This window comes from Triticum dicoccoides, chromosome 5A, assembly GCF_002162155.2.
Source record: "Triticum dicoccoides isolate Atlit2015 ecotype Zavitan chromosome 5A, WEW_v2.0, whole genome shotgun sequence".
In the NCBI taxonomy this organism is placed as follows: domain Eukaryota; kingdom Viridiplantae; phylum Streptophyta; class Magnoliopsida; order Poales; family Poaceae; genus Triticum; species Triticum dicoccoides.
Window position 1 is genome coordinate 707,637,798 of NC_041388.1, and position 12,823 is coordinate 707,650,620.

A 12,823-nucleotide genomic window follows, 5' to 3' on the forward strand; every position below is an offset into this window, starting at 1 on the left:
CGGGTTCGGCCTGGGTATGTCAGCGCCCGTGTCAGCCTTAACCGGCGAAAATTGGGCTCCCGAGGGCGTGACTAGGATGATTTTTGGGCACCGGTGCTAAAAAACGGGATGGGGGAGGGAGGGGGGGGGGCTGTTGGGGACGCGGTTGGGAATGCTCTTAGTAGGCAAGCTCCAGGTTGATCAGCCCGTACTCACACCATTCTGAAATCAATAATCCTACACCTACGTTGTGTTACCCACGTTTTACAATAATAAAGATCCACGTTGACCCGTCTTAATCCTTATCTCTAATATTCGAGCTCGAGTTGCATGCTACTACCTCCATGGTGAGCAATAATTCTCACACCTACTACCTACCTATATACTGCTCCGAGCGAGCGCTTATTTATTTAGGACAGTAAAACTGCACCTAAACCAAGTTCACTCATGCCCCTGGCGATTTTCGCTGTCGAATTTTATGTTTGAATTGTTTTCGGAAGTCCAATCTTCCTTTCAGTGCTAGTTTACTATGACTTGGACCGTCTGTCCTAATAGACCGTTATTCTGGGGACTTTTTTTTGAAGGCTTATTGTTGATTGGGTTTCATTGGCCCATTTGTATCGATCTAACCGTTGAAACTACACATCGTTCGGTGCTCGATACAAGCCAATGAACGTGATAAACCTCTGAATGCAGGAGGAGCTTGTAGTTCCATTGTCGTCCCATCATGTCAATTTTATGAAATGTACTTAAATTCCATCAGAAGGCCCAGGATCTCACATCCTGGTGTTGTGGAGAATCATGATGAGGCCACCATTTGTGAACTTATGAGGAATTCGTGATACAACTGATTGAGAGTAGGAGTGAGAAATGTTATTTGTGGAGGGAACAATTGAGGAGAATTAATCCACAAAAATGAACCTACAGTGGAATCCCCTGCTGATAGTTGCTTGCAGGCAACCAACTCTCATAATTCTGTGCTATTGATTCTGGAGGAAATGACTTTGGCAATGAATTGCACTCCTGAGCAGTGCATAATGTGGAAATAGAAAATGTTGTTGAAATGATGGTTCATCAAGAAGCTCCAAATACTCAATCATCAGTGGATGGTGCCTCTAGTGGCCCCCCTTCCATTGTACATGGCCCTGTGACCAGGAGCAGCACAAGGCTTCAGGCTCTGGGAACCATTGCTATCCCAATTCCTGAGAAAATTGATGAACTACTAATGGAGAAAAGTATGGAAGGTAAAAATAAAATATCCCATGTCACTTCTTTTTTAGTTCTAGATGATGATGTGATCAAAATAAAGCTCTGGAGTCTACTATTGTTCATACACTTATGAATTGGGAAAATGCTAGGGATAATTTGGTTAAAAAACAAATTTCTACTATTGAATATGTTAAATTGCATGATAATTCATCTGACATTGAGGAGAATGCTATTGAAAATGCTGGTAAGAATCTTGAATTTGAGAAAAACTTTACTCCTATTCTGTCTATGAAAAGTAAGAAAAATTGGTTGAAAAAAAAATCTAAAGATAAGAAAGGCAACTTGGGTGTGCCCCTTAGTGGCAGTGGAACCCATACAGGGATACACAAAAACCACCCTCTGAGTGCGATTGTGTATGGCCCAAGGCCTAGATCCAAACCTAATAAATATAAGTGATATGTCTTCTATGGATTTGTAGAGGTGTGGGCAAGAAAGGTATTGCCCCTTATTTGAAAGATCTATTGTTTGAAAATCATGTCAGTTTTTTTTCGGTTTGCAAGAGACTTTGAAGGTTGACATGAACTCATATGTTTGGAGGAAATTTTGTCTTTGGGCTACTTATGATGGGTTTTGGTGCCCTTCTGTGGGAAGGTCTAGTGAGTTGTTGTGCAGTATCAGATCTAGCAGATTTGACATTCTTCAATATGCCACAAGCAGATTTTTTGTGAAAGTAATGGTGCATGAAAAAATTGCTTCTGAAATATTTCCTGATTGTGATATATGGTGCTACTTAGGGTAGGGGACAAAGAGACTTTCCTGGTATAGATGCATGATATATTTGCTGACTAGAGTTTTCCCCTAATTCTAGGGGGGACTTTTATATATTAAGATTTTATGATGGGAAAATAAATTGGTGGAATCAATAGGCATTCTGTCATGTTTAATTCCATGATCCGTACTTCTGCATTAAGGGCAACTCCAACTTGTTGCACCAAAATGGACACATCAAATGTCTGGTGGGGCTTAGACATGAACTAATAATCAGGACAAACCCACACTACTACAAAACATCCTATCAGTGGCGGCCACAAAAGGCTCATCAATGGTGGTTGTGACTGTGGAGGGCGCCCGCCAGTGATCTCCCGCCACAGCTGTCATGTTACCAATGGTGGGCAGAGTGCCGTCATTGGTGATTCATTATTAGTGGCTGACAGTCTATCACACCCGCCACTTGTAAGCTAGGTGCTAGTGGAGGGCCCTTCCTTCCACCTACTAGAATACATTGTCGTACCAGTGGCATGCACTTTTAGAATCCTGCCACTGGTAACATCCCAGGCCTAGTGAAAATGTTGTCGTGGCAACGTTTTCTGCTACCACGACAGTGACAAATTATATTATATCAATAGTTGCATTACATTGAAACATTCATCCATGTATATATTGAAATTTCAATACATACATTCATGACATCCTAAGTCACATAGAACCATCAGAAGTAGTCCCATATATATACTTGGCTGGCCCAAGTAGGCCCTGCTAACTGCAAACGTGTATTTCTGTTTTTACTTTTGGAATAGTTTGGATTGCTTACCACATGTGTCATGTGGTTTCCTGTTTGTACTTAAACAATATAGTTTAATTCGTGTGTCTTGGTTAGGCAGAAAGGAAGGTGTTTATGACTAGATTTGCAATCGTTGTAGCTATGATGAACTTGCTGTGTGGGTGGTAGGTGGAACAATCTAGCGAGAAGTGATTTTTCTGCATGATTGAGTGAGTAGATAGATAGATCTATACAACCACCCTGCACCATGGGGAGCACGTGCCCGCGGCGCCAGCGACGGTGACAAAAGGAACATGAGAGGAGAAGAAAGCAAGAAGCAATGACTTTGAGGTGTCACCCAAGCGACGGCAACCGTCTACACTCGGTGATGAACGGCGATGGGGGTTAACATGCCAACGGCAAAGGCCTACGCGTCCTCTCATTATCATGGCTAAACAATAGTCAAAGGCACCGGTAGTCGACAAGGCTCAATCGCGTGCACGTTTTTCTAAAAATGACACAAAGGCCACCTAAATCTCACACACCATGTAGCAAATACTGTCGCCTCTAGATGGATTGCCCGTTATGTCAAGATCAACGTGGATGGAGCCATGTCTAGAAATGGGAAGACTGGATCATATAGTGCAGTTTTTCTCGAATACGCACTAGTGTGCGTACTATATATTAGAGAAAATGATGGGGGTAAAGAGCCCGTCCACGTCGGTGATTACAAACTACGATTATGTAACCCCAACTCCATGGATACGTCAATGCTTATGCTAACTCCTTACATCTACCCCCACTGTTAGCGCCACATTGAAGGCCTCCACGTTGGCGTTGAGTAGGCCCGCCGTCTTCCATGTTTCCCCCTCAATCGCTATTCTATGCTTGCAAGGAATGAGGCAAGTTTCTATTTGGTGTCCTCGGCAGTGATTATTGAAGACCTGTGTGATTCTAGAGTCTCTGGCATGCCGGGAGGGCATGTCGCTTCCTGCCGACCCGAATATTTCCCCGGTTAAACTAGCATCAGATTGCAAAGTGTTGATCACCGATCTTACAGGGGCACCACTTCAACTCGAAGGCACCATGTTTAGCTAAAGGGTTTGTCTAGCGTACATATAGATGTGCCTTAATTACTGCACATCTAAGTGACACAACCTAGCATAGAAAGGGAAAGGAAAAGAAAAAAAAATGAAATATCTACACGAATCTTCCCGTAAGATCAATGATATAGGACTTAGATGTGCAATACTTATGGCACATCTAGATGTGCTTCAGTAAAACTGTTAGCTAAACATACTCTTTTACTTCATCAAGGGCAACATGTCTGGTTTCTTAACCCACATGATCCTACTGTAATTCCTTTACAACTACCATTAGATCTATAAAGTGAGTATGTTTCTCTTAAAAAAAACTTAAGCGGCATAGTTTAATTCGTGTGACTTTTTTTAGGGGATATTTTTGCGGGGAGTTAAATTCTTGGGACTTCAAGTCAATTTTTTTTCTTGTGACTTGGTTAGGAAGAAAGGAAGGTGGCTACGACCAGATTTGCAATCGTTGTAGCTATGATGAACTTGCTGTGTGGATGGTTGGGTGGAACAATCTAGCGAGAAGTATGATTTTCCTCCAGGATTGAGTGAGCAGATAGATAGATCCGTACATCCACCCTGTACCATGGGGTGCACGTGCCCTACCGACGGTGACAAATGAAGCAGGAGAGGAGAAGAAAGCGAGAGGGACGGCAGCCGTGTCGCTGGAAAGACGGTAGCCGTCTACACTCGGTGATGAACGACGCTGGGTCTCACATGCCGACGGCACAGGTCTACTCGTCCTCTCGTTATCATGGCTAGACAATAGTCAAATGGTTTGGTGACGGTATGATGAGCCACTGGTAGTCGGCAAGGCTCAATCGCGTCCACGTTTTTCTACAACACAGCTTTGATTGTGCCGGTGCCGTGGACGTCCGATCGACACCACAGAGTTTCTTAATGAAAAAAAATCATAAATTAAAAAGATGCGGCGAGATGAGTGTGCTAGCAAACTGGATTTCAACAAAATCGCGTTCCAATGGGACCCACGTGAAAAGTTCGGCTTTTGGGAAAAGAAAACGCGACGGAGTGGTGACACGTTTTTCTGGACGCTTCAAAACGTGATTAGTTCTGCTCACGGCTCTCCTCTTTATCATTTATCATCATCAGAAAAAGACAACACGGAGGTACAGGTAAAACGTCAAAAAGGGGAGCAAAGAAGTTCCGCAAACGTACCTATTAGAGATATATTTGGTTTACCTGTAATAGTTAGTTTAGGATTTGTTCAGCTGTGTTGGAGGAGTTGTTGGATTCCTCAATGAGTCATTACCCTGATCTACCTCAGGTAGGGATTACGGAGGTTGTGGCGACCGCAACATGATACATCTGATGGATCAGATGGACAGTCACAAACAAGGAGAGGACACCCGGCAATGAATTGGAAGTTATTTATTCTGTCCCTATGCACAAACTTCACCAAAACAGCTCAGAGTAATAACACAAGAGAAGTAGTTAAATGGATTAAATTCATGTCAAGTTAAATTAAATGTAGATGCCCCGTTTCATTTTGAAGAGGGAGAAGAGGCGACGGGCAGGTTATCCGTGACAAGATGGGCAATTTCCTTGCAGGTGCATGTTTTTATGTTCAACACTCGTGATCGGCCATGATGATGGAAGCACTGGCAATGAAAAAAGGCCTTGAACTGGTGGCATCTTTGGGCTATCACCAGGTCTTTGCTGAATCTAATTATTTAGAGGTGATTGAAGCTTGCAAAGGAGGACAAACACGGTGGAATGAAGAAGCTGCAGTTTATGTGGATTGTATTGATCTGGTGACGGAAATAGAAACAGTTCAGTACTCTCACTGTCTCCGGGAGGCCAATGGTGTTGCACATAAGATAGCAAAACATAGTTATGAAAATCATTTATCTTGTAGTTGGGTAGATGATCACCCTTCTTTTCGTGAGCGATGTAAGTGTACTTATTTGATTAATAAAGTAAGTCATGATGGCATTATTAAAAAAGATTTGTAATTCTTCTCCTACCTTATCTATAGGAAGTGGTTTTTCCGATCTTTTGATTCGGTTTTTCTCTCTTCGCTGGTCATCTTGATCGGTGTTTTTGTTTTTGGTTTTCCGATCTAAGATCGGTTTGCGTCACACGCCGCCACCGTAGACCTATGCCTCTACTCTAACACCGGCGCGAACACCCGGCCTCTTCTTGGACCTGGTGGCCTAGGGCGACGCTCCAGCCGGTCATGGCCACCGTCCGCGCGTCTGCCCGTCTGTCACTTTACGCCGATCGTCGTCGCCCTACTCTGAGCAGGACTCCTGGATCACCACCATCTCCGCCGCCGCCGTATGACTGTCTCACACACGGCACTGCGTTGGCCGCCCGGGCCTGTTAACTCGGGCGTTGGTGCTGCATTGGCCGCTCGAGCTTAACACCTCTGGTGCTGGCGCTGTGTTGGCTGCTTGGGCGCAGGGCGCTGCACGTTCTCATCCACATGCCGTTCCCCACCGGCCATCGTCGCCTTGGTATGCCCATCCACCCCGCTTCACCATCCGCGATGCCGTCATCATCACCGAGTAGCATCCCTGACCTCGTGTGCGATAGGACTGATCACCCGCCCGCCGTGATCTGCACCATCCGTGTCACGCGACTGACTTGATCATTCGGTTGCAACCCGCCTCAGCAGGACCAGTGAAGGCTGTCCCCGAGTACAACGCGCCCCTCCACCGATTGAGCAACATGCGGCCACTGCGTCACCCCGTTGGGCCACAGCGCCGCGCCCCGTGGTTCTCCTCGCGGCTGCACCGACTCATGCATTACCACTGCGTCACCCCATTGGGCAATAGTGTCGCAACACACGGTCCATGCTACCGCCTCGAGGTCGTCCCCGCGGTTGCACCGGCCCTCGCTCCGCTGCTGTGTCATCCCTTCAGGCCGTAGTGCCGTGGTACGCGGTCCACACCGCCACCCTAAGGTCTACCCTCCATTTCCCCGACCCGTGTATTGCCGTAGATCGCCCCTTCAGACCGTAGAGCCACAGCGCGGGGTCCACTCTACCGTCCGCACGCGTCGACTTCCGCATGGTATGCGCCGCGCCGCCTCCATAGGCGCGGGAATGCCACCGTCCGCGTCGGGTTGCTTACCTACTTCAAGCATCGCCGCCACGCTCCTAACCCAGCCATCTCCTCCGTCGCTCTTCTTCATTGTTGCTGTTGCTCGGTCACCCGAGCAGCGGCGCCCATCCACCCCCTTCATCTTCGTCCAGAAGCAGCTCATCGCCAGCGTCGTCGTAATCTTACCCGGCCATCGCAGGCTACATCAGCCTCACGCCGATTGGCGCCACAACCTTGTTCAGTCCTTTTCTTGTAGCCCCCCTCGGCATGGCATCCAACTCGTGTTGGTTCCCGATCTATGCATGCGTAGTGCTGGCAACACCGACGCATGCCTTTGTCCACGACGTGTCTCTAGGCCTGGCAAGCATGGTACGACGCCTCGTCAACATTGTCTTCCTCCGTCTACACATGCCTGGTCCTAGCAATATTGATGTGTGCCTTCGTCCACAACGTGTCCCCAGGCTTGGCAAACTAGGCGCGATGCCTTGTCAACAACATCTTCTTCCCGATGCACCACTACTTCGACACCACTACGCCCATGACTAACTTGGCGTCGCCTTGTGCCCGTGGATCCACGACGACTTCCTCGACACTAGCCACCCCGACTCGACATTGACAACCGTGTTCTTCGCACGGCTACCTCGGCCATGGCTACACCACACCCGCTCTCAGCTACATCGACAACGGCACAAAGGGCTATCACCTCACTTGAGCAACTCATCAACTTTCTCTATAGTCCACGCGTCCAAAAGGCGACACCGTCCACGACGCTCCCAATGCGACTGTGAGGGGATGTCAGCCCGTTGGCTGCTATTCTCTCCAATCTGACCGTCTGCGACGCTCCTGTTGTTCACGGTGCTACCGCTATGACTCCCATTGGGGTGTTAGAGATATATTTGGTTTACATGAGATCCATGATGGAAATGGTGGCGCCGGCGCCGTTGTTATCCCATCGGGCCGCCTGATACTTGGTTGGCCGTGCGTAGGAGGTGCAGCTCGCATTGTTCTCCTCTATGATTGCCTGCAGCAGCGCCTCTGCGGCTGCCGCTTCCTGGCGAGCGGCGGCTTCAGCGCGGCCGATATCGTAGATGGCACGCTGCTCCACGACGAAGATGGTGTTTGCCGCGGCCATGGCCTCCACGGAATCCTCCCTCGCACGCTCACCGTAGATCTGGCCCTCCGCCAGCTGGTGTTGCTGCCGGAGGAACAGGTTGTACCATTGTTCCTCCTACGCCTGCTGGAACACCGACAAAATCGTTGGCGCAGGCTGCACCTCCTCCATGGATGCGTTGTAGTACGCTTGTGTCTGCTCCATGGTGTAGCCGGCGTGCAGAGGAGGCGCGGGAGCCGGGGCAGTGTCGTCGGAGCCCGTCTCCATCTTGGTGTCATCCTTATTGCCGGAGACCTTCGGGCGAGCTGGTCGGTGATACGTCTCCAATGTATCTATAATTTTTTATTGTTTCATGCTATTACATTATCAATTTTGGATACATTATATACATTATATGCTATTTTATATCATTATTTGGGACTGACCTATTAACCCAGTGCCAGTGCCAGTTGTTGTTTTTTTGCTTGTTTTTGGCTTTTCAGAAAATCAATATCAAATGAAGTCCAAACTCGATGAAAATTTATGGTAATTTTTTTCTGAACCAAAATGGATCCTAGAAGCTTTGGGAGAAGACCAAATGTGCTACGAAAGATCCACAAGCTTGTAAGGCATGCTTTGGGGGTAGGGTGCGCCCCTTGAGATCATGGTCCCCACGTAGGTCTGCTTGACCTAATTGCGACTCTATAAATTCACATATATTCCCAAACCACAAGAAAGAGACCCAAAACAGTTCTCCACTGCCGCAACCTTCTGTTCTTCCACGATCCCATCTGGAAGCCTTTCCGGTACTCTGCAGGAGGGGAATTCGATCATGGAGGGCTTCTATGTACATCAACCTTGCTGCCCTTCTGATGATGTATGAGTGGTTCACCACAAACCTATGGGTCCATAGCTAGTAGCTAGATGGCTTATTCTCTCTTTGATCTTCAATACAATGTTCCCCTCGATCTTCTTGGAGTTCTATCCGATGTAATCTTCCTTTGCGGTGTGTTTGCTGGGATTCCGTGAACTGTGGGTTTATGTTCAGAGTATTCACTGAAAGTAATTGAGTCTTTTCTAAACTTTATTATGTATTATTGTTATAACTTTGTATTTCTCTCTGATCTATCTGTTTGGTTTGGCCAACTAGATTGATTTATCTTCAGTGTAAGAGGTGCTTTGGCATGGGTTCAATCTCGCCGTGTCCTCGCGCAGTGACAGAAGGGGTAGCGAGGGACGTATTGTATTGTTGCCATTAATGATAAAATGATGGGGTTTAATCATATTGCTTGAGTTTACTTTGTCTACATCATATCATCTTACTTAAGGCGTTACTCTATTTTTCATGAATTTAATACCATAGATGCATGCTGGATAGCGGTCGATTGGTGGAGTAATAGTAGTAGATGCAGGCAAGCGTCTTACTACTTGTCATAGATGTAGCCTATATACATGATCATTGCCATGAATATGTCATAACCATGCGTTTTTCTATCAATTGCCCAATTGTAATTTGTTTACCCACTGTATGATATGTGTCTGAGAGGGAAGCCTCTAGTGAAAGCTATGGCCGATGCGTCTACTTTTACCATACTATAAAAACCAAAAATACCTTGTGGCAATTTATTATCTTTTATTTTGTTTTGCCATTTATCCATCTTCCTATACAAGAGTTGATCCTTGCATGTATCGAGTTCAAGTGGATTGACAACACTCTTGCCCGCGTTGGGTGCAAGTTTGCTTTTGCGTGTGTAGGTGTTGTTCACGAGGATTTTCTTGGTGATCCTATTGGTTCGATAATCTTGGTTCTCACTTAGGGAAATACATATCTCTACTGTATTGTTTCACCCTTCCTCTTCGGGGAAAATCCCAACGCAATTAAGTAGCAGTCGGCAAGCTGGCCTCAATCCGCCTGGCATGGCAGCTTTGCAAGGTGGTGGTAAGGGTGGCCACGATGTGCTTCACCTCTGTTTAAAGGCTCTCCCACAGAACTTCGCCTCCTGCAGTCATGGCGGATGCAGTGCAAGGGAGGAGGATGGGGAGCGGCTTGAGTTGTGGTGTGGAGTTAACTAGGTGTGGCTGCCTTTAAATAGCGGATTCATGTGAGGTGAGGTGTTCGGGTGCGTTATTGCGCGGCCCCGGAGTGGGTTTCTTGGCTGGCGAGCCTTCTTAATGGAGGCATACGGACAGACGGGGCATTGAACATGCATGGTAGATATACGTCCCGTCCCATCCAGTCACACGTGTCCGACATTGACTAGGCACGGACACCGAAGACACATTGTGGGCGCCGCCCTCGGCTGTCGAGCCGCTTCAATGATGGCACCAATGAGAGGTCGCATCCACTCTTCAATGGGGAGCGGCCACTCTACAAAAACATGAATGCGGGCAGCTGGCACCTAGCGGAAACGTGCGCGGGCGAGAGAGGGGTTTGGGTGGGCCAGGGCAGTCAGAAGCGGGCGTGGGAGAAAGTACGTCTAGACCGCGCCACGGATCGATACAGGCCCACGTTGGATAGCTTTCTCGGTCCAGACAACATGGTATGAACGTATGCGGGAGGTTTGTGGGCTAGACTTTTTGCAATAGACATGTCTTTGGGTGTTATATGCCAGTGAGTATGGTTTTCTGTCGTCATGCAGTTGGATGGCATTACAGTTCATCTGGCGTGTTTATTTTGCATTGTCGATTGCTTGCTCCCTCGTTCTTGGGCATTAGATTTACGGATCCCGACGCGACCCAAAGCCAGGACGGCCGCTGCCAGTATGGTGATGATATTATAGATGCCCACGATGAAGATAAGATCGACGACCATGGCAACTCATGGCATGAGGATGATTACTTGTGACTTGTGTTGCGAAGATGAGGACGAAGAGGTCGACATTGCAGACGAGCCATTGGTATTTATCAATGAGCTCACTCAAAGGACCGAGGCATAAAGGAGGAGGCAAAGAATTCGCACGGGATCATACACCCAAGAGGACACTTTGATTTGCGAGAGTTGGATGGAGATACACTGGTGCGCGTCGGTCCTAAACAAATGGTTTTTTTACCCCTTTCCGCGATGGCATTTGGAACCGTCGCCAAGTGAGTGTGGGTGATAGGGGGTCCTTCCCACACGACCCAGAAATCATCGGGGATAGGCCCTCGTGGGACCCAGGCTGTGGCCGTGTGCGATCGAGCGAGGCATGGAAACCCATTCATTTCCATAGGTATGTACATCCCACACGGTGAATCCTAGAAATCATTTCCGTAGGTATGTACATCCCACACGGTGAATCCTAGAAATCATTTCCGTAGGTATGTACATCCCACACGGTGAATCTCAGAAATTATTTCCGCAGGTATGTTCATCCCACACGGTGAATCTCATAAATCATTCCGTAGGTATGTACATCCCACACAGTCAATCTAAGGAATATGTTTCCATTCTTATGTACATCCCACACAGTCAATCCAAGAAAAACATTTCCGTTCGGACGTAAATCCCACACAGTTTTATGTGTAGGCTCGTGTGTAAAAGGTGTAACTATCACACACGGTCTTCCTTGGTTAATTGTTTGCTTTTATCAACTCTATCAGACATGATTTGATGAAGAAAACTGTGTGGCATTGGGCTATCCATCGCAACCGCTTTTACTGCTAGAACCGTTTGCAAAGGTCCATGACACATTTAGCAGGTTTATTAGTTTACAATTAATAATTCCAGTATTACGCAAATTCACATTTCATATCGAACAACTTTTTGCCAATTTCATATCAGGCACATAAATATATTATAACAATACAGTACGGTAGCTACATGAAAACAACACAATACAACATATAGCTAGTTCAACTTCATAAGAAAAATATATTCATTTCCCTAATCGAGATCATCCAGGCTCGTCTTATCCACCTCTGCTTTCAGTTCAGTAAGAACCTGTTTAGCACGGGCCAACTGGTGAAAGTGCGTTATATCGACTAGAGGGGGGTGAATAGGTGATTTTTATGAATTCTTCACTGAGGAATTTGCAGGTGAGGAAATTCCTTAGCGAAGAACTACTAGTAGCAGAATAAGTACTCAAAAGTAAACATAATAGAACGCAAGCATAGTCATCTTGATGAAATGAAGACATGCACAGAGTACAGAAAGCGTAAGCACATGATAACACATGATGAAGACAAACACACTGAAGAAATTGAACTGAGGAAATTGAGAAAATCTTCAGTCAAAGTCTTCAAGCACAGATATGAACAAGCGCACAACACAATTATGAGGAAATGAGAGAGTTGAGGAAATAGAACTAGTAAGCTTGCTGAAGACAATGATTTGGTAGACCAGTTCCAACTGCTGTCTCAGTTGTACGTCTGGTTAGGGCGGCTAGGTATTTGACCCTGAGGACACACAGCCCCAGACACCCAGTCCTGAACACGCAACTCATGACACTCAGTCCTCACCGTATTTCCCTTGAGCTAAGGTCACACAGACCTCGACCAATCACTCGTGGTAAGTCTTCAGGTGACTTCCGAACCTTCACAAACTTGGTCACTCGACAATCCACAATTCCTCTTGGATGCTCTAGACCATGACGCCTAACCGTCTGGAAGAAGCACAGTCTTCAAATGTAACAAGCGTCGGATCCATGCAGGATCAATCTCTTCAGTGATGCTCAATCGCTTGGGGTTTGTAGGTGTTTGGGTTTGGGTTTTCCTCACTTGATGATTTTCGCTCAAAGTCCTCGGAGGATGAGTTGCTCTCAAATGACAAGTGTCAGTTTCTTTCGGAGCAGCCAACCAGCTGGTGGTTGTAGGGGGCGGCTATTTATAGCCTAGGGAGCAGCCCGACATGATAAGACATAAATGCCCTTCAGTG